The following is a 23782-nucleotide window of genomic DNA, read 5'->3' as shown; positions in this document are numbered from 1 at the left end:
CTTGCTTAGGGGACTCTTCTCCAGGTTCATCTCTCTGTTGGTGCTTTGTTATGGAAGGTATGGGAATCGCTTGCTTTTAGGTGGTTGTATAATTTAACGTCTCTTTTCTGGATTTCGATAATTAGCGGGTATCGGCCTAATTCTGCTCAGCATGCATTATTTGGCATTTTTCTACCATTTTACATTTTTTTTAAATTTCACCTTTATTTAACCAGGTAGGCCAGTTGAGAACAAGTTCTCATTCACAACTGCGACCTGGCCAAGATAAAGCAAAGCAGTGCGACACAAACAACCAGTCATTGGCAGCAGAGAACTGGAAGGAAAGGCGGCCAAATGAGGAATTGGTTTTGGGGGTGACCAGTGAAATATACCCGCTGGAGTGCGTGCTACGGGTGGGTGCTGCTATGGTGACCAGTGAGCTGAGATAAGGCGGGGCTTTACCTAGCAAAGACTTATAGATGACCTGGAGCCAGTGGATTTGGCAACGAATATGAAGCGAGGGCCAACCAACGTGAGCATACAGGTCGCAGTGGTGGGTAGTATATGGGGCTTTGGTGAGAAAATGGATGGCACTGTGATAGACTACAGAGTAGTGATGCTAGACGGGCGGGCAGGTGCAGGCAGCGATCGGTTGAAGAGCATGCATTTAGTTTTATTTGCATTTAAGAGCAGTTGGAGGCCACAGAAGGAGTGTTGTATGGCTTGTCTGGAGGTTAGTTAACACAGTGTCCAAAGACGGGCCAGAGGTATACAGAATGGTGTCGTCTGCGTAGAGGTGGATCAGAGAATCACCAGCAGCAAGAGCAACATCATTGATGAACGCAGAGAAAAGAGTCGACCTGAGAATTAAACCCTGTGGCACCCACATAGAGACTGCCAGAGGTCCGGACAACAGGCCCTCCGATTTGACACACTGAACTTTGTCTGAGAAGTAGTTGGTGAACCAGGCGAGGCAGTCATTTGAGAGACCAAGGCTGTTGAGTCTGCCGATAAGAATGTAGTGATTTATGTTGAGCACGGAGGATATTTTTGCTGAATTCTGTATGCGGAGTCTCATTTTAGTGTTTGTCCCATTTTGTGAATTCTTGGTTGGTGAGCGGACCCCCATACCTCACAACCATAAAGGCCAATGGGTTCTACAACTGATTCAAGTAAACTCAGCAAAAAAAGAAACGTCTCATTTTCAGGACCCTGTCTTTCAAAAACAATTAGTAAAAATCCAAATAACTTCACAGATCTTCATTGTAAATGGCTTAAACACTGTTCCATGATTGTTCAATGAACCATAAACAATTAATGAACATGCACCTGTGGAACGGTCGTCAAGACACTAACAGCTTACAGACGGTAGACAATTTAGGTCACAGTTAGGAAAACTTAGGACACTAAAGAGGCCTTTCTACTGACTCTGAAAAACACCAAAAGAAAAATGCCCAGGGTCCCTGCTCATCTGCGTGAATGTGCCTTATGCATGCTGCAAGGAGGCATGAGGACTGCAGATGTGGCCAGGGCAATAAATTGCAATGTCCGTACTGTGAGACACATAAGACAGCGCTACAGGGAGACAGGATCCTTGCAGTGGCAGACCATGTTTGACCTCTCTTGGATAGGGGGCAGTATTTTGAATTTTGGATGAATGAGGTGCCCAATGTAAACTGCCTGTTACTCAGGCCCAGAAGCTAGGATATGCATATGCATGGTAGTATTGGATAGAAAACACTCTAAAGTTTCCAAAACTGTTCAAATAATGTCTGTGGGTATAACGGAACTGATATGGCAGGCGAAAACTTGAGGAAAATCCTTCCAGGAAGTGGCATTCTTTTGAATTGAGTGTTTTTCCATTGAAAGCCTAACCACCATATAAATGGATGGGACCTAGATTGCAGTTCCTATGGCTTCCACTAGATGTCAACAGTCTTTAGACATTGTTTCAGGCTTTTATTCTGAAAATGAGTAAGAATGGCAACATTTTCTGAGTGGTTGGTCGAATGAACCAGAGCTTTTTACGCGCGTGACCGAGAGCGCACCCTCCGTTCTTTTTCCTTTGTATTGAATATGCTATTGTCCGGTTGAAATATTATCGATTATAAAGACAATAGACAACCTGAGGATTAATAAAAAACATAGTTTGACATGTTTCGACGAACCTTACCTATTTGGATCTATTCGTCTGCCTGTTGTGACCGCCTTTGAGCCAGTGGATTACTGAACAAAACGCTCCAACAAAACTGAGTTTTTTGGATATAAAGAGGGACTTTATGGAACAAAACAAACATTTATTGTGTAACATGGAGTCTTGTGAGTGCAACCATATGAAGATCAACAAAGGTATGTGATTAATGTGTTCAACCTTCCAAAGTTCTCCCATGTCACCCCGCTCTTCCGCGCACTCCACTGGCTTCCAGTCAAAACTTGCATCATCTTCAAGACCCTGGTGCTTGCCTATGGAGCATCAAGGGGAACTTCCCCTCCTTACCTTCAGGCTATGCTCAAACCCTACATCCCATCCAAGAGGCATTGGTAACAACCTGGTAGCAGCCTGGCAGCAACATGGTAACAACCTGGTAGAAACCTGGTAACAACAGTCAATCAAGTGGGTCTGAGAGCTCCTCTTCAGGAAAATGACACTAACAGCCAGCTGCAGAGAGAGAGAGAGACAGAGAGTCACCGGAACGTTTTGATGAATAAACTTTGTCTGACACAATGATGGGAGCTGACCTTTCTAAGATGAAAGACTTGGAAAAGACGGAGATGGAGAGCGAGACGGGACTCCGAGCTACGGGACTCCGAGCTACGGACCTCCGCGGGGGAGGTCTGAGTGACAGACAGAGAGAGTCTGTGGAGAGCAAGAGAGAGAGAGAGAGTCTGTGGAGAGCGAGAGAGAGAGGGAGAGAGACAGAGAGAGTCTGTGGAGAGCAAGAGAGAGAGAGAGAGGGTGGTGGGTGTATAGAGTGTAGAGAGCGTAGAGGTCCTTTTGAAATATTATCATTTTAATACAGTATCAATAAGTAACATAGTACTTGTTTGAATTGTTGCACTGTCAAAGAATAAACCCTGTGGTGCAGTGTCAGAGAGAGAGAGAGTATCAGAGAAAATAAGTCGTCAGTCAATGACAGCACAGCAGGAGTGGGACATCTGTGTGGGGCATATGTCACTGTGACACTTAACATCAGTCACTCAGACAGCTGTCTCAGAACTGCACTGTAACAGATAGGAGGGAGGGAGGGAGGGAGGGAGGGAGGGAGGGAGGGAGGGAGGGAGGGAGGGAGGGAGGGAGGGAGGGAGGGACACACATACGCCCAGGCCGTAAGCAGGCAAACAGGCCCAACCCCCACTCTTACACTAGCCCAAGCCAATGGCACATACCAGATGCTCAGCAGGCTCTGCTCACACTTACTAGTCTGAGACCAAATCACACGACTAACAACACTGGACACTTTATGGAACACAAAGCCTTCCCTATCTCATCCTGGAATATCCAAGGCCTGAGGTCATCTGCCTTTGGCCTAAAGAGCAGGAACCTGGACTTCACCAAATAAATCAGAAATACAGACATTGTCATCCTCCAAGAAAGATGGTATAGAGGAGATGGACCCACTGGTTTCCCTTTAGGTTACAGAGAGCTGGTAGTCCCATCCACCAAACTACCAGGAATAAAACAGGCAAGGGACTCAGGGGGTGTGCAAATTTGGTATAGAGCAGACCTAACTCACCTTAGTAAATTAATCAAAACATGAACATTTTACATCTAGAAATTCAAAAAATGTATCTCAACAGAGAAAAATGTCTTCCTATGTGCTAGCTATATCCCCCCCACTAGAATCCCCATACTTTATTGAAGACAGCTTCTCCATCCTGGAGGGGGAAATCAATCATTTTGAGGCCCAGGGACATGTACTAGTCTGTGGCGACCTAAATGCCAGAACTGGACAAGAACCTGACACCCTCAGCACACAGGGGGACAAACACCTACCTGGAGGAGACAGCATTCCCTCCCCATATGCCCCCCTAGGCACAACTACGACAACATAACCAACAAAAACTCCTGCAGCTCTGTCGCACGCTGGGTATGTATATAGTCAATGGTAGGCTTCGAGGGGAATCCTACGGTAGGTACACCTAAAGCTCATCTCTTGGCAGTAGTACTGTAGACTACTATATCACTGACCTCAACCCAGAGTCTCTCAGAGCTTTCACAGTCAGATCACTGACACCCTTATCAGATCACAGCAAAATCACAGTCTACTTGAACAGAGCAATACTCAATCATCAAAGGCATCAAAGCCAAAGGAACTGAATAATATTAAGAAATGCTATAGATGGAAGGAAAGTAGTATGAAAATCTACCAAAAAACAACTAGGCAACAACAAATTCAATCCCTTTTAGACAACTTGCTGGACAAAACGTTTCACTGTAATAGTGAAGGTGTAAACTTGGCAGTAGAAAATCTAAACAGTATATTTGACCTCTCAGCTTCCCTATCAAATCTAAAAATGTCAAGCAGAAAACCTAAGAAAATTAACAACAATGACAAATGGTTTGATGAAGAATGCAAAAACCTAAGAAAGAAATTGAGAAACCTATCCAACCAAAAACATAGAGACCCAGAAAATCTGAGCCTACGCCGTCACTAAGGTGAATCACTAAAACAATACAGAAATACACTACGGAAAAAGAAAGAACAGCACGTCAGAAATCAGCTCAATGTAATTGAAGAATCCATTGACTCTAATCACTTCTGGGAACACTGGAAAAAACTAACCAAACAACAACACGAAGAGTTATCTATCCAAAACGGAGATGTATGGATAAACCACATCTCCAATATTTTTGACCCTACACAAATCTTAGAATAAACTATTAAAGACTACCAGAACCCACTGGATTCTCCAATTACAATAAATGACCTACAGGACAAAATACAAACCCTCCAACCCAAAAAGACCTGTGGTGTTGATGGTATCCTAAATTAAATGATAAAATATACAGACCACAAATTCCAATTGGCTATACTTAAACTCTTTAACATCAGCCTTAGCTCTGGCATCTTCCCCAACATTTGAAACCAAGGACTGATCACCCCAATCCACAAAAGTGGAGACAAATTTGACCTCAATAACTGCCGTGGGATATGCGTCAACAGCATCCTTGGGAAAATCCTCTGCATAATCATTAACAGCTGACTAGTACATTTCCTCAGTGAAAACAATGTACTGAGCAAATGTCAAATTGGCTTTTTACTAAATTACCGTACGACAGACCACGTATTCACCCTGCACATCCCTTCACACCTTAATTAACAAACAAACAAACCAAAACAAAGGCAAAGTCTTCTCATGCTTTGTTGATTTCAAAAAAGCTTTTGACTCAATTTGGCATGAGGGTCTGCTATACAAATTGATGGAAAGTGGTTTTGGGGGAAAAACATACAACATTATAAAATCCATGTACACAAACAACAAGTGTGTGATTAAAATTTGCAAGAAATACACACATTTCTTTCTACCGGGCCGTGGGGTGTGACAGGGATGCAGCTTAAGCCCCACCCTCTTCAACATATATATCAATGAATTGGTGAGGGCACTAAAACAGTCTGCAGCACCCAGCCTCACCCTACTAGAATCCGAAGTCAAATGTCTACTGTTTGCTGATGATCTGGTGCTTCTGTCACCAACCAAGGAGGACCTACAGCATCACCTAGATCTACTGCACAGATTCTGTCAGACCTGGGCCCTGACAGTAAATCTCGGTAAGACAAAAATAATGGTGTTCCAAAAAGGTCCAGTCGCCAAGACCACAAACACAAATTCCATCTAGAGCACACAAAAAACGATACATACCTCGGCCTAAACATCAGCGCCACAGGTAACTTCCACAAAGCTGTGAACGATCTGAGAGACAATGCAAGAAGGGCCTTCAATACCATCAAAGGGAACATAAAATTCGACATATCAATTAGGTCCATTCACCAACCAAGCTTCACAAAATGGGACAAACACCAAATTGAGACTCTACAAGCAAAATTCTGCAAAAATTTCCTCAGTGTACAACGTAAAACACCAAATAATGCATGCAGAGCAGAATTAGGCCGATACCCGATGATTATCAAAATCCCGAAAAGGGCTGGTGAAGAGAGAGAGAGAGAGAAACTTTGGCAGAAAGAGAGTAACACTCAGTTCCATACTGACTCACAATCTTGATTCAGAACAGAGCTCCTGTAACCTTATTCACCCTCTTTTCCTACTTCCCTCCTCCTACTCTCCTCCTCTCTATCCCTCCTTCTCTATCCTCCTTCTAGTCCCTCCACTGAGAGAGAGGGAGGTGCGCCATCTGACGTAGGACAGTGGGGGTGGGATCAATTCAAATTTCAAAAAGTCAATTCAGACAGTGAATGAAGGAGGGAAGTCCCTTTCTGAATTTACTGAATAGAAAAGTGGATTGACTCCAACCCTGAACCCAACTCCTACACAGACTGTCTGTCTGTCTGTATCTAAGTCTGACTGCATATCATAAATCCATAGAGTAGATGAAACAGCTCCAGCAGCACATGACTCACACACTTCATATCTAAAAAAGTATGTTTTATTGTCACATACACCGGATAGGTGCAGTGAAATGTGTTGATTTACAGGGTCAGCCATAGAAGTACGGTGCCCCGGAGCAGATTTTTCACCCTAGGTATTCGAAGCAGCAACCTTTTGGTTACTGCCCAACGCTTTAACAGCTAGGCTACCTGCTGCCCCATCTATCTATCAGGCCTTTTATGTTGTCTCCGTTGTTTGTTGTTTGATGTGGTTCTCTGCTAAACTGCCTTATTTGCAGACGTGTGTGTGTGTGTGTGTGTGTGTGTGTGTGTGTGTGTGTGTGTGTGTGTGTGTGTGTGTGTGTGTGTGTGTGTGTGTGTGTGTGTGTGTGTGTGTGTGTGTGTGTGTGTGTGTGTGTGTGTGTGTGTGTGTGTGTGTGTGTGTGTGTCCATCTCTCTCAGAGCACCAGCAGGGCTGTGACAGAGCCTTATTAAAGAGCAGAAAGATTAATTAAACTCAGAAAAGCCACAACAAACAAACACACACAGTAATTGGCAAGGTGAGACTGAGATCTACGTAGTCCAGCCGTTGGATTCAGCGTGCGTGCGTGCGTGCGTGTGTGCGTGCGTGTGTGTGTGTGTGTGTGTGTGTGTGTGTGTGTGTGTGTGTGTGTGTGTGTGTGTGTGTGTGTGTTGGCCTCATTCAGCTGCCACTCATCTAGCTCTAGGAGACACACTGGAGAGTGGCAGAGCACAAGAGGAAGGGTAGAGAGGGAGAGGAGGAGAGGAGGAGTGGGAAGACTAGAGAGAGAGATGAACACACACACTAGGCCAGGAGGCATGGGCTGTCTAGCTGACTACCAGCCTCTGGATCCCCTCGTCTGTAAGCAGCGCCACAGCCGGCCGTTTGTAAGGTTTAGCTGCCGAGCTCTCTCTCTCTCTCTCTTCAATTCAAAGGTCTTTTTTGACATGGGAAACGTATGTTTACATTGCCAAAGCAAGTGAAATAGATAATAAACAACAGTGAAATAAACAATATAAAATAAAATGAACAGTAAACATTACACTCACAAATGTTCCAAGGGAATAGACATTTCACATGTCATATTATGGCTATATATAGTGTTGTAACTATGTGCAAATAGTTATAGTAGAAAAGGGAAAATAAATAAACATAAATATGAGTTGTATTTACAATGGTGGTTGTTCTTCACTGGTTGCCCTTGTGGCAACAGGTCACAAATCTTGGTGTTGTGATGGCACACTGGTATTTAACTCAATAGATATGGGAGTTTTGTGGGCAGTGTGCACATAGCCTGTCTTCGAGAGAGCCAGGTCTGCCTATGGCGGCCTCTCTCAATAGCAAGGCTATGCTCACTGAGTCTGTACATAGTCAAAGCTTTCCTTAATTGTGGATCGGTCACAGTGGTCATTCTAGTTTCCTCAGTTTTTTTGTTAATTCTTTCACTTGTTGTTTTCTCGTGATTTGGTTGGGTCTCTCTTTCTCTGTGTGTGTGTGTGTGTGTGTGTGTGTGTGTGTGTGTGTGTGTGTGTGTGTGTGTGTGTGTGTGTGTGTGTGTGTGTGTGTGTGTGTGTGTGTGTGTGTGTGTGTGTGTGTGTGTGTGTGTGTGTGTGTGTGTGTGTGTGTGTGTGTGTGTGTGTGTGTGTGTGTGTGTGTGTGTGTAGCTGCTGGGTCTGTCTGAGAGAGTAGGGTTTGGGAATCACTTAACTTCTTTCACTAGCTGTTATGTCTGGATCAGCCAGAGGGGGAGAGGGACACACAGGGAGAGAGAGAAGGATCTGAAGAGACTCTGAGAGGATTGTCTCTCTTGCTCTCAGATACAAACACACACACAAGACACTGTCAAAATGCTTTCAGTTGCTGTGGGTTTTGTACACAAAAACTCAAACACAGGATGCAGTCAACAGCAGTATCATAGCAACCATGTAATGGAGGATGCAGACTATGTGTCCGTGTGCGTGTATCTTTTAGTGTATAGAACTGATGCGGTGAAGTTCTGTGTCATTTTGTGTGTGTGTGTGTGTGTGAGTGTGTGTGTGTGTGTGTGTGTGTGTGTGTGTGTGTGTGTGTGTGTGTGTGTGTGTGTGTGTGTGTGTGTGTGTGTGTGTGTGTGTGTGTGTGTGTGTGTGTGTGTGTGTGTGTGTGTGTGTGTGTGTGTGTGTGTGTGTGTGTGTATAATTTTGTTGCAGGGTGAAAAGCTCTTGATGGGGTATGATATGATTCATCCTTCTGACAACATAATCTAATATTAACTCCTTCTGAACACTGGCTCAGTTGGCTGCCACAGAGATTACATCCCAAATGGCACCCTATTCCTTTTATAGTGCACTACTTTTGACCAGGACCCATAGGGCTCTGGTCAAAAGTAGTGCACTATATAGGAAATAAGATTCCATTTGGGACACACACAGACAGTCCATGGTATTTCCATACACATACAGGGTTGAATCATAATATACCACAGTATATATCTGTCTCTCTCTCTCTCTGAGTACATTCAACAGTCCATTCCAACCCGCTCTGGTTTATAGATGCAGCCACAACAACCAAGCAACCGTGGTACGACTGGTAATGATCCATGGAAAACATAGGTCTCTCTCCTCTCTCTACCATTTTTCTCTCTCTCCCTCACGTTTTTATGTCAGTCCATCTTCATATGGTTGACAGTAAGTATTGCTCTGTAGAGAGATATTACTGAACTATACTGGTTGCTCTTGCCGTGAATATAATTAAACATTCTATTAAATAAGAAATAACAGCATGGATACTGTTAAAACCTACTATATAAATATCCCTGGGCTCCTCTATCTGTATAGAATAGCTCAGTGGGTAAGAGCAACGTGATGGCAACGCCAGGGTTGTGGGTTTGATTCCCGGAAGGCCATAGTGAAGAGAGACTGACAGGGCTTTGTCTGTATGTCAGTCATGGACTCCCTCCTCTCTCTCTTACACACAGACAGATTTCCCCTCTCCTTTGAAGAGAGTGCTATATGTGATGATACAATCTCTTCTCTGGAAAAGAGGATTGAAGTGTGGAGAGAAAACCCTCTCCTCCTGACCCATCTCTCTCCTTCCCAGTAGCAGTGTGTGGCTAAAATCACTGGGGAAGAAGAATGCATATTACAACCTATATGTTGTGATTATTGCTTTGTCTGCTCTATAACCTGTTAGTTCATATGCCTTGACACCGTGATATATAGGCCTAAAGGCTGAGCCAATAAGAAGACACAGTGGAAGAATACATTCAACATCACCTTTGTTTCATCACAAAAACGGAGAGCAACATCTGTCCACTAAACATATTGCAAGTAACAAACAGTTACATGACCTACAGCGTGGTCAAGCAAGTTAATGTTTTCGACATTTCCGGACTACTAAAGGTACCGCAAGTTTCAAAGAAAACAGGCGCTGCCTCCACTATTTCAACTTCAACATTAACTTCAACATTTCAACATAATTTCATCACCCATGCTTAGACTAATACAGTGATAATTGAAAGATACCAGTTCAATCTACGTAAGCTAAGTATGATGTGGCTGTCCATGGTACTGATTTCTCTCTCTGTGTGTGTGTGTGTGTGTGTGTGTGTGTGTGTGTGTGTGTGTGTGTGTGTGTGTGTGTGTGTGTGTGTGTGTGTGTGTGTGTGTGTGTGTGTGTGTGTGTGTGTGTGTGTGTGTGTGTGTGTGTGTGTGTGTGTGTGTGTGTGTGTGTGTGTGTGTGTGTGTGTGTGTGTGTGTGTGCGTGTGTGAGCGTGCATACGTACATTCATGTGTATGTTTGTGTGTGTCTGTGTGTGCCTGTTCATTTGTGTCGGGGTGTGTGTGTGTGTGTGTGTGTGTGTGTGTGTGTGTGTGTGTGTGTGTGTGTGTGTGTGTGTGTGTGTGTGTGTGTATGTGTGTGTCGGGGTGTGTGTGTGTGTGTGGTTATTTAGCTGCCTGATTCCCTCTTTCTGCTTTCCAGGCACTTTGACAATGTTTTCCTCAAGCTCCATTACTCCACTTACAGAGATGGGGAGAGGAGGGGGGTGGGGTGAGAATCACATCAGGGGGTAGATTTAAATCAAATCAAATCAAATTATATTTGTCACATACACATGGTTAGCAGATGTTAATGTGAGTGTAGCGAAATGCTTGTGCTTCTAGTTCCGGCAATGCAGTAATAACCAACGAGTAAATCTAACCTAACAATTTCACAACAACCACCTTAAACACAAAAGTGTAAAGGGATGAAGAATATGTACATAAAGATATATGAATGAGTGATGGTACAGAACGGCATAGGCAAGATGCAGTAGATGGTATCGAGGACAGTATATACAGTGGGCAAAAAAGTATTTAGTCAGCCACCAATTGTGCAAGTTCTCCCACTTAAAAAGATGAGAGAGGCCTGTAATTTTCATCATAGGTACACTCCAACTATGACAGACAAAATGAGGATAAAAAATCCAGAAAATCACATTGTAGGATTTTTAATGAATTTATTAGCAAATTATGGTGGAAAATAAGTATTTGATCACCTACAAACAAGCAAGATTTCTGGCTCTCACAGACCTGTAACTTCTTCTTTAAGAGGCTCCTCTGTCCTCCACTCGTTACCTGTATTAATGGCACCTATTTGAACTTGTTATCAGTATAAAAGACACCTGTGCTGCGCCTTCTTCACCACGCTGTATGTGTGGGTGGACCAATTCAGTTTGTCCGTGATGTGTACGCCGAGGAACTTAAAACTTACTACCCTCTCCACTACTGTCGCGTCGATGTGGTTAGGGGGCTGCTCCCTCTGCTGTTTCCTGAAGTCTACAATCATCTCCTTTGTTTTGTTGACGTTGAGTGTGAGGTTATTTCCCTGCCATTTTCCCCCTCACCTCCTCCCTGTAGGCCGTCTCGTTGTTGTTGGTAATCAAGCCTACCACTGTAGTGTCGTCTGCAAACTTGATGATTGAGTTGGAGGCGTGCATGGCCACGCAGTCATGGGTGAACAGGGAGTACAGGAGAGGGCTGAGAACGCACCCTTGTGGGGCCCCAGTGTTGAGGATCAGCGGGGTGGAGATGTTGTTACCTACCCTCACCACCTGGGGGCGGCCCGTCAGGAAGTTCAGTACCCAGTTGCACAGGGCGGGGTCGAGACCCAGGGTCTCGAGCTTGATGACGAGTTTGGAGGGTACTATGGTGTTGAATGCTGAGCTGTAGTCAATGAAGAGCATTCCCACAGTGTGGTTGTGATTGCGTCGTCTGTGGACCTATTGGGGCGGTAAGCAATTTGGAGTGGGTCTAGGGTGTCAGGTAGGGTGGAGGTGATATGGTCCTTGACTAGTCTCTCAAAGCACTTCATGATGACGGAGGTGAGTGCTACGGGGCGGTAGTCGTTTAGCTCAGTTACCTTAGCTTTCTTGGGAACAGGAACAATGGTGGCCCTGTTGAAGCATGTGGGAACAGCAGACTGGGATAAGGATTGATTGAATATGTCCGTAAACATGCTCTGAGGACGCGGCTAGGGATGCCGTCTGTGTATGCAGCCTTGCGAGGGTTAACACGTTTAAATGTTTTACTCACGTCGGCTGCAGTGAAGGAGAGTCCGCAGGTTTTGGTAGCGGGCCGTGTCAGTGGCACTGTATTGTCCTCAAAGCGAGCAAAGAAGTTGTTTAGTCTGTCTGGGAGCAAGACATCCTGGTCCGCGACGGGGCTGGTTTTATTTTTGTAATCCGTGATTGACTGTAGACCCTGCCACATACCTCTTGTGTCTGAGCCGTTGAATTGTGACTCTACTTTGTCTCTATACTGACGCTTAGCTTGTTTGATTGCCTTGCGGAGGGAACAGCTACACTGTTTGGATTCGGTCATGTTTCCGGTCACCTTGCCCTGGTTAAAAGCAGTGGTTCGCGCGAATGCTGCCATCAATCCACGGTTTCTGGTTTGGGAATGTTTTAATAGTTGATGCATTTGCTAATGAACTCGCTCACCGAATCAGCGTATTCGTCAATGTTGTTGTTTGACACAATGCGGAACATATCCCAATCCATGTGATCGAAGCAATCTTGAAGCGTGGAATCAGATTGGTCGGACCAGTGTTGAACAGACCTGAGCGCGGGAGCTTCCTGTTTTAGTCTCTGTCTATAGGCAGGGAGCAACAAAATGGAGTCGTGGTCAGCTTTTCCGAAAGGTGGGCGGTGGAGGGCCTTATATGCGTCTCGGAAGTTAGAATAACAATGATCTAGGGTTTTACCAGCCCTGGTAGCACAATCGATATGCTGATAGAATTTAGGGAGTCTTGTTTTCAGATTAGCCTTGTTAAAATCCCCAGCTACAATGAATGCAGCCTCAGGATATGTGGTTTCCAGTTCACATAGAGTCAAATAAAGTTCGTTCAGGGCCATCGATGTGTCTGCTTGGGGGGGAATATATGCGGCTGTGATTATAATCGAAGAGAATTATTTTGGTAGATAATGCGGTCGACATTTGATTATGAGGAATTCTCAGTCAGGTGAACAGAAGGACTTGAGTTCCTGTATGTTGTTATGAACACACCACGTCTCGTTAATCATAAGGCATACCCCCCCGCCACTCTTCTTACCAGAAAGATGCTTGTTTCTGTCGGCGCGATGCGTTAAGAAACCAGGTGGCTGTACCGACTCCGATAGCGTGTCTCGAGTGAGCCATATTTCCGTGAAGCAAAGAACGTTACAGTCTCTTATGTCTCTCTGGAATGCTACCCTTGCTCGGATTTCATTAACCTTGTTGTCAAGAGACTGGACATTGGCAAGTAGTATGCTCAGGAGCGGTGCGCGATGTGCCCGTCTCCGGAGCCTGACCAGAAGACTGCTTCGTCTGCCCCTTTTACAGCGTCGTTGTTTTGGTTCGCCGGCTGGGATCCGATCCATTGTCCTGGGTGGTGGGCAAAACAGAGGATCTGCTTCGGGAAAGTCGTATTCCTGGTCGTAATGATGGTGAGTTGACTTTGCTCTTATATCCAGTAGTTCCTCCCGACTGTATGTAATAAAACCTAAGATTACCTGGGGTACCAATGTAAGAAATAGCACGTAAAAAAAACAAAATACTGCATAGTTTCCTAGGAACGCGAAGCGAGGCGGCCATCTCTGTCGGCGCCGGAAGTAGTCATTTATGTAGGAAGGTCAGGGAAATAGGGGGACGGAAAGGTCTTAAAGGGGTTAGGTAGAGAATGAGGGTTAGATCTGGAAGAAGGGTTAACAATTAGAGGAAGGGGCAAAGGGGCAAAAGAAAGGAAGAAGAGAGGAAAAGGGGGAAAGGAAGGGGAGTGTAACGGTCGTCGTAATGTGGAAGAGAGGAGGACCAAATTGCAGCGTGGTATGTATCCATATTTATTTGAATACTCTTCAAAACGAACAAAACAATAAACAGAACGAAACCAACGACGCTACAGTCCTGAACATGTGAACATAGAAAAAACAATGAACGCACGAACAGGAACAATCACCCACAAACAAACATTGAAAAACAGCCTACCTTAATATGGTTCCCAATCAGAGACAATGACAAACACCTGCCTCTGATTGAGAACCATATTAGGCCAAACAATAAACCCAACATAGAAACACAAAACATAGAATGCCCACCCAGCTCACGTCCTGACCAACTAAACAAAGACTAAATAGGAAATAAGGTCAGGAACGTGACAGGGAGAGGAATAGGGGGATTGGAAGGGGAGAGGAAGAGGGGGAAAGGAAGGGGAGAGGAAGAGGGGGAAAGGAAGAGGAGAGGAGGTTGGATTCGAAAGAATGGTTAGCGGAAGATAATGGTTGAGGGGGGAGAGGATGAAGCGAGAGGAAATGGGATAGGGGGGTAGGGACAGAGAGGCGATCCAAGGGGAGTAAAGGGTGGGAAGAGGGATTAGGGTGGATAAGGGGAAAGAGGGAAAATGGATGAAAAGAGGGAAGGGGAACGTCTAGAGGGCTTGGTTGGAGGGGGAGTGGATGGAAGGGGGTGTAAAGAAAATGGAGAAGAGAGTGGGGGGTGAAGGGACTATAAAGGTAGGAGGGGAGAGAAAGATTGTGAGGGGGTGGTTAAGGGGGGATGGAAGAACAGGGGGGGTTGGGGAACGAAGAGCATGTAGGGGGCTGTTGGGAAACGGGGTCTCCTGCCAACTTGCCTGTTTAGCAAACATGATTTGCATAGAACTGATGCGGTGAAGTTCTGTGTCATTTTGTGTGTGTGTGTGTGTGTGAGTGTGTGTGTGTGTGTGTGTGTGTGTGTGTGTGTGTGTGTGTGTGTGTGTGTGTGTGTGTGTGTGTGTGTGTGTGTGTGTGTGTGTGTGTGTGTGTGTGTGTGTGTGTGTGTGTGTGTGTGTGTGTGTGTGTGTGTGTGTGTGTGTGTGTGTGTGTGTGTGTGTGTACATGGGAGCACAAGCATCAACCCTCTGGAGCTTTTATTCTGTCTTTATTATGTGACTGTGGGAGAGAGAGATGGTGCAGTGGGGAAGGAATAAAAATATATCTCTGGACTAAACATTCTTCCTCAAACTCATTCTTCCTCTCTGATCAGGGATTGATTAACACATAAGAGGTCAGTTGAGTGAATCATTTGACCAGTCAGTCACAATAATCATTCAATGTCTATCTTGTGCTGGGAATATGGACACTCATTGTCATTGGACAGCTCTCCCTGTTTTCGGATATCTGATTGGTTGTTAAACCTGTGTGAGGGGGTCCCCTCCATTGCCGTTGCGTTACAATAATACAGTTGAAGTCGGAAGTTTACATACACTTAGGTTGGAGTCATTAAAACTCGTTTTTCAACCACTCCACAAATTTCTTGTTAACAAACTATCGTTTTGGCAAGTCAGTTAGGACATCTACTTTGTGCATGACACAAGTAATTTTTCCAACAATTGTTTACAGACAGATTATTTAACTTATAATTCACTGTATCACAATTCCAGTGGGTTAGAAGTTTACATACACTAAATTGACTGTGCTTTTAAACAGCTTGGAAAATTCCAGAAAATGATGTCATGGCTTTAGAAACTTCTAATAGGCTAATTGACATAATTTGAGTGAATTGGAGGTGTACCTGTGGATGTATTTCAAGACCTACCTTCAAACTCAGTGCCTCTTTGCTTGACATCACGGAAAATCAAAAGAAATCAGCCAAGACCTCAGAAAAAAAATTGTAGACCTCCACAAGTCTGGTTCATCCTTGGGAGCAATTTCCAAACGCCTGAAGGTACCATGTTCATCTGTACAAACAATAGTAAGCAAGTATAAACACCATGGGAACACGCAGCCGTCGTCCCGCTCAGGAAGGAGACGCGTTCTGTCTCCTAGAGATGAACGTACTTTGGTGCGAAAAGTGCAAATCAATCCCAGAACAACAGCAAAGGACCTTGTGAAGATGCAGGAGGAAACAGGTACAAAAGTATCTATATCCACAGTAAAACGAGGCCTATATCGACATAACCTGATCGGCCGCTCGGCAAGGAAGGAGCCACTGCTCCCAAACCTCCATAAAAAAGCCAGACTACGGTTTGAAACCGCACATGGGGACAAAGATCGAACTTTTTGGAGAAATGTCCTCTGGTCAGATGAAACAGAAATAGAACTGTTTGGCCATAATGACCATCATTATGTTTGGAGGAAAAAGGGGGATGCTTGCAAGCCGAAGAACACCATCCCAACCGTGAAGCACGGGGGTGGCAGCATCATGTTGTGGGTGTGCTTTGCTGCAGGAGGGACTGGTGCACTTTACAAAATAGATGGCATCATGAGAAAGGACAATTATGTGGATATATTGAAGCAACATCTCAAGACATCAGTCAGGAAGTTACAGCTTGGTCGCAAATGGGTCTTCCAAATGGACAATGACCCCAAGCATACTTCCAAAGTTGTGGCAAAATGGTTTAAGGACAACAAAGTCAATGTATTGGAGTGGCCATCACAAAGCCCTGACCTCAATCCCATAGAACATTTGTAGGCAGAACTGAAAACGCATATGCGAGCAAGGAGGCCTACAAACCTGACTCAGTTACACCAGCTCTGTCAGGAGGAATGGGCCAAAATTCACCCAACTTATTGTGGGAAGCTTGTGGAAGGCTACCCAAAAAGTTTGACCCAAGTTAAACAATTTAAAGGCAATGCTACCAAATATTAATTGAGTGTATGTAAACTTCTGACCCACTGGGAATGTGATGAAAGAAATAAAAGCTGAAATAAATCATTCTCTCAACTATTATTCTGACATTTCACATTCTTAAAATAAAGTGGTGATCCTAACTGACCTAAGACAGGGCATTTTTACTAGGATTAAATGTCAGGAATTGTGAAGAACTGAGTTTAAATGTATTTGGCTAAGGTGTATGTAAACTTCCGACTTCAACTGTACATCTGCATTAGCGTAATTAGTCATTCATACAGCTCAACTGCATATTCAAATCACTACGGCAGAGATCCCAGAGAGAGCAGATGGAGGTGGAGAGAAAGAGGGAGGAGGAGGAAAACGGGATGAAGGGGGGAGAACTCACTTGGTTCCCATGAGAACAGTCCCACATGGAGAAAGCTAGATAGAGAGCTTTGGGGAGGGTTAGTTAGGGTGGTTAAATGAACCACATTCACATGATGAGTAATCTTTATTGAGACTTGCTTTTGCCACATTGGGCTAAAATAGTCTTGAGGTAGGCAGATGACCCATGTTTGAATCCCACCCATTGCACATTATAATGTCATAAAGGCAACATTTCTCCTTCAAATGTCCAGATAAAATCAGTCACATCACAAACCCATTAAGGGCTTGTGTGTGTGTGTGTGTGTGTGTGTGTGTGTGTGTGTGTGTGTGTGTGTGTGTGTGTGTGTGTGTGTGTGTGTGTGTGTGTGTGTGTGTGTGTGTGTGTGTGTGTGTGTGTGTGTGTGTGTGTGTGTGTGTGTGTGTGTGTGTGTGTGTGTGTGTGTGTGTGTGTGTGTTCCTCTGTTTCAGCAAGAGAGCAGCTCCAGACTTAATCAGGCTGTTAATTAGTGTGTTTTACAATCTACATCTAATGAGGCTGGTCTGTCTGTTACAGTGAAGCAGTAGGCACACACACACACATTCAATACTTTCTATGGTCTGCTTTAGAAGGCTTGGAGTTCAGTTTCTAAACCTTTATTCAACAATACTCAACCCAGCGCCGATCAGATCAGACAGGAGTCAGGACACTTTACAGCTCCCCAGTAACTCACAACCTAAGCTGCACACAGCGCAAACTACAGCAATATTAAAGTTTTAGGGTAGTGGAGTGGGTAGTGGCCTAGTGGGAGCTGTGTCAGGTATGATCTAGCATACGTTACACATACAGAAGTATGTACTGTATGTTAAAGCACTCACCTGATCCTCCCTTCTCCTGGATCCACGGCACATCAGAGTGAGAGAGAGAGAGAGAGAGGAGGGTGGAAAGGGAGAGAGAGAGGGGGGGTTAAAAGGGAGAGAGAGCAGGGGGGTGAAAAGGGAGAGAGAGGGGGGGTGAAAAGGGAGAGAGGGGGGGGGGGAAAGGGAGAGAGAGGGGTGTGAAAAGGGAGAAAGAGAGAGGGGGGGTTAAAAGGGAGAGAGAGAGGGGGGTTAAAAGGAGAGAGAAAAGGGGGGGTGAAAAGGGAGAGAGAGAGGGGGGTGAAAAGAGAGAGAGAAGGGGGGTGAAAAGAGAGAAAGAGAAAAACTACCATTAAACACAGAACGGATGCATAGATTACAGGACACATACACAAAGACAGAGAGACAAATGTCCAGAGTGAGGTTGTGGTTACTGTAGAGAATCCCAATGTTCAGAAAGAAAATGGCTGAACGCCATACTTTAACTGAGCGTGTGCCAAGTCATGCCCCTGAGCCATTAAACATACAACAAGGAAGTTTGCCCTTTCACCATGGTGCAGCACAGCCTCTTATCACTTCACCACCAGCCACCCCTGATACTGCTGCTGGCACACACACACACACACACTATTAAATAGCCGTTTAACCTACAATCCATTGTTATTCGTGCTCAAAAGCAGTTGAAAATTCAGCATACTGTTCCTGTCCTATAGCTCCTCCTAAATGACTGAGGCTTGGTGAATTCATACATGATCTCATTTCTCCCTCTCTCCTTATGTCTCTCCCCCTTCCCTTCCTCCACCCCTCTCTCTCTCTCTTCCTCCCTCACTCCTTCCCCTCCCCTGTCTCCAGTAGAAGTCATGGTAGTGTCCTCATTAGTAATGATGTCATTTCCTCTAGAAGTACTTCACTTTGCTTTGGACGGTGATGACTTTTATAATAAGGTCACGACAAGACATTCTTGGGCATCAGTGTGTGTGTGTGTTTGGGTGGGGGGGGTTATTGGTTATAAATGACTGAATATTCCCGTTGTCATGATCTGAGCGATGGATCGACACCTGGTTTACGGAGAGCTGGGTGTATCGTGCGTCTACACACCGCGTACAAAACAGAGAGAGAGAGAGAGAGCACAGATTCTGCCCAGATTCTGTCAGACCTGGGCCCTGACAATAAATCTCAGTAAGACAAAAACAATGGTGTTCCAAAAAAGGTCCAGTTGCCAGGACCACAAATACAAATTCCATCTAGACACCCTTGCCCTAGAGCACACAAAAAACTGTACATACCTCACCCTAAACATCAACACCACAGGTAACTTCCACAAAGCTGTGAACGATCTGAGAGACAAGACAAGACGGGCCTTCTATGCCATCAAAAGGAACATAAAGTTCAACATACCAATTAGGACCTGGCTAAAAATACTTGAAACAGTTATAGAACCCATTGCCCTTTATGGTTGTGAGGTCTGGGGTCCGCTCACCAACCAAGAAATCACAATTCTGAAAAAATATCCTCTGTGTGCAACGTAAAACACCAAATAATGCATGCAGAGCAAAATTAGGCCGATATCCGCCAATTATCAAAATCCAGAAAAGGGCCGTTAAATTCTGCAAGCACCTAAAACCTTCCATAACAAAGCCATCACCTACAGAGAGATGAACCTGGAGAAGAGTCCCCTAAGCAAGCTGGTCCTGGGGCTCTGTTCACAAACACAAACAGACCCCACAGTGCCCCAGGACAGCAACACAATGAGACCCAACCAAATCATGAGAAAACAAAAAGATAATTACTTGACACATTGGAAAGAATTAACAAAAAAACTGAGCAAACTAGAACGCTATTTGGCCCTAAACAGAGAGAACACAGTGACAGAATACCTGACCACTGTGACTGACCAAATTTAAGGAAAGCCTTGACTATGTACAGACTCAGTGAGCATAGCCTTGCTATTGAGAAAGGTCGCCGTAGGCAGACCTGGCTCTCAAGAGAAGACAGGCTATGTGCACACTGCCCACAAAATGAGGTGGAAACTGAGATGTACTTCCTAACCTACTGCCAAATGTATGACCATATTAGACACATATTTCCCTCAGATTACACAGATCCACGAAGAATTTGAAAACAAACCCAAATTTGATAATCTCCAATATCTACTGGGTGAAATACCACAGTGTGCCTTCACAGCATCAAGATTTGTGATCTGTTGCCACAAGAAAAGGGCATCCAGTGAAGAACAAACTTTGGAAATACAACCCATATTTATGTTTATTTATTTTCCATTTTGTACTTTAACTATTTGCACATAATATGACATTTGAAATGACTTTATTCTTTTGGAACTTTTGTGAGTGTAATGTTTACTGTTAATTGCTATTGTTTATTTCACTTTTGTTTATTATCTACTTCACTTGCTTTGGCAATGTTAACATGTGTTTCCCATGTCAATAAAGCCCTTAAATTGAATTGAAATTGAATTGAGAGAGAGAGAGAGACTCGACAGTGTATAACTTATTGCAGGCCACAAAACCATCTTGGCTCCATAATCAATTGTAATTATCTGTGAGTGTCAGTGGGAGTGGAGTCATGGGAAGAGCAGGGGTGTAGACCTATACAGCACAGCCTGGTAGCATCAGGCAACGAACTCAGGCTGTCTGCATAACTCCACACAGCGTTAACCCACTATGCTAGGGCACACACACACACACACACACACTCACACACTTAAAGAAAAACTGATAATTAATCTCACACATTTTTTCTACTTCAAATACGTTCAAAACACCAGTAGATGAACCTGTGAGGTTCACATGTTTAATAAAAGACTACACACACTGTTGCACCTCTGCAGAAGACAAGGTGTAAATTGAAGTAGCTGTTAGTTTCTCCGCTAAGTCTGTCATATTCTCTGTAAAACAGTCAACACATTAAACATCATTAGACTGCTTAAACCTGCGTCGGATACAAACCCACAAAAATGACTTCACGCTGCTTGCTTAGCAAGTTCCACTTCCTGTTTATTTAGTGGATAGACTAGTAATAACAATGTAGTTACCCTGCGGCAGAGGAGGACGAAAGACCATATAGCATGTTTAGCAGGGTCAAGTTAATTTCAACTTCATAAATTATGAAAATCTATTGAAATTCAATTCAGGAATTGAGAGATGGTCTTGTAATTTAAAAAATATATTAATATTTAAAAAATATATATATGGAATTTTAACAGAATGGACCCCAACCTTAATATGAACCTAAGCCACCAAATTAAATGATTCTTATCTCTCTAACATGACTTCTTGTTTTGCCATCAGGTTGGCTATAAACCCCTAACTACCCTCAGATCTGCTAGTCCAGACAGATCATTATTTCACCTTTAACCCCCTTCCTCTTCATGGTACTGTAGTTGCCCTGAGCCTGATTTAGTACCCACCATGGCCCTGACCTTTAACCTCAGCTGGGATTGGCTTTGACCCAGTCAGACAGATGGGTTGGCCTGGGGGAGGAGAGAAGTCTGGCCCCTACACACATACACTACAGTTCAAAAGTTTGGGGTCACTTAGAAATGTCCTTGTTTTTGAAAGAAAAGCTAATTTTTTTGTCCATGAAAATAACATCAAATTGATCAGAAATACAGTGTAGACATTGTTAATGTTGTAAATGACTTTGTTATGCAAAACACCAGTCTCATCGTCAACAGTGATGAGGCGACTTCGGGATGCTGGCCGTCTGGGCAGAGTTCCTCTGTCCAGTGTCTGTGTTATTTTGCCCATCTTAATATTTTATCTTTATTGGCCAGTCTGAGATATGGCTTTTTCTTTGCAACTCTGCCTAGAAGGCCAGCATCCCAGAGTCGCCTCTCCACTGTTGACGTTGAGACTGGTGTTTTGCGGGTACTATTTAATGAAGCTGCCAGTTGAGGACATGTGAGGCATCTTGTTTCTCAAACTAGACACTCTAATGTACTTGTCTCTTGCTCAGTTGTGCACCGAGACCTCCCACTCCTCTTTCTATTCTGGTTAGAGCCAGTTTGCGCAGCATTGTACGAGATCGTCAGTTTCTTGGAAATTTCTCGAATGGAATAGCCTTCATTTATCAGAACAACAATAGACTGACGAGTTTCAGAAGAAAGTACTTTGTTTCTGGACATTTTGAGCTTGTAATCGAACCCACAAATGCTGATGCTCCAGATACTCAACTAGTTTAAAGAAGGCCAGTTTTATTGCTTCTTTAATCACAACAACAGTTTTCAGCTGTGCTAACATAATTGCAAAAGGGTTTTCTAATGATCAATTAGCCTTTTAAAATGATAAACTTGGATTAGCTAACACAACCTGCCATTGGAACACAGGAGTGATGGTAGCTGATAATGGGCCTCTGTACACCTATGTAGATATTCCAGAAAAAATCAGCCATTTCCAGCTACAATAGTCATTTACGACATTGACAATGTCTACACTGTATTTCTGATCAATTTGATGTTATTTTAATGGACCAAAAATGTGCTTTTCTTTCAAAAACAAGGACATTTCTAAGTGACCCCAAACGTTTGAACGGTAGTGTATACATATTGTACCTAACACTCTTAAACCCACCACTACATATCTTAGATTGTTTATCCCTTATAAATTACACTGCATGCCCTGAGGGAGGCTCGGATACGATGTAATCAATAAACCCAGAGGAGGTTGTCCTGTCTCGTCCTCCCTAGAGAGACACACATACACAACAACACCCTCTCATGACTTTTACATCCCAGCACTGAGCTCTGGAAGTAGGGAGGTAAATGTTCAGGGCAGGCGACATTCTGTGTCTTTCTACAGCTGGTTTACCATGGTAACAAAGAGTGGAGTAAGATATCTAACCTAGAGACACTCAAACTAAGATAAATACTGATAGTCACATAATGCATACATTCTAATTGATATAATATTCTGTAATATTCATGCAGGGCAGAAGCATTAGCCACACCATTACACCTGGAGATACATATACAAGTTGGACCATCCAACAGTCCTATTCCGTTTGTCAGTGTGTGTGTGTGGGGGGGGGGGGGGACATGAGACTGTGTCTGTGTGAGTCTGTGTAAGAGTCTGTGTGTGTGTCTTGTGTTGTTTGAAATTATTAACATCTTTGTTCTATTCATCATGCTGTTATGCACTCTCCCATCTGTGCGCTGGCATCAACACTCACATATCACACACACACACACACACACACACACACACACACACACACACACACACACACACACACACACACACACACACACACACACACACACACACACACACACACACACAGACAGCAGGTTTGTTTCTCTCTGTTCTTCTCTATGCTACAGAGTTGCTATTGACCTCTCTGGTTCCCATAGCAACACAGTCAACCATCCACTGGCTGGCTGGCAGGCTGGAGTTTAAAGTGAAACACACACAGGTACACTGATACACACACAGACACGCACACACACACACGCACACACACACACACACACACACACACACACACACACACACACACACACACACACACACACACACACACACACACACACACACACACACACACACACACACACACACACACACACACACACACACACACACACAGGCAGACAGACAAGATACATATCAAAGAACACAATATGCCTGAATATTAATTAGATTTAGATGCAAGCTTCAAAGAGTTTCTTTCTCTCTCTCTCTGTGGTATAGTAGAGTTGAGAGAGAGAGAGAGAGAGAGAGAGAGAGAGAGAGAGAGAGAGAGAGAGAGAGAGAGAGAGAGAGAGAGAGAGAGAGAGAGAGAGAGAGAGAGAGAGAGAGAGAGAGAGAGAGAGAGAGAGAAAGAAAGAAAGAAAGACTGTAGCAGCTTTGTCCATTACTCTCCTCTCACTATCAAATGGAAGTGAACTTGAGGAACAGTCTTTACCGTAATAG

General features: G+C 44.1%; 1 protein-coding gene across 2 annotated transcripts in view; it reads right to left on the bottom strand.

Annotated features, from left to right (window-relative positions):
• LOC139541260 (disabled homolog 1-like) overlaps positions 1 to 23782 on the bottom strand; it is a 289187-nt gene that overhangs the window by 144082 nt on the left and 121323 nt on the right. Inside the window, exon 2 of one of the 2 annotated variants that reach the window (XM_071345706.1) lies at positions 17874 to 17889. The exons of the other annotated variant lie outside the window; for it this stretch is intronic. The gene's annotated coding sequence lies outside the window, so the exon portion shown is untranslated. The remainder of the gene's footprint in view (positions 1 to 17873; positions 17890 to 23782) is intronic. 2 annotated transcript variants of the gene reach the window in all.

This window comes from Salvelinus alpinus, chromosome 16, assembly GCF_045679555.1.
Source record: "Salvelinus alpinus chromosome 16, SLU_Salpinus.1, whole genome shotgun sequence".
NCBI classification, from domain to species: Eukaryota; Metazoa; Chordata; class Actinopteri; order Salmoniformes; family Salmonidae; genus Salvelinus; species Salvelinus alpinus.
This window is presented reverse-complemented; position numbering and strand designations above follow the sequence as displayed.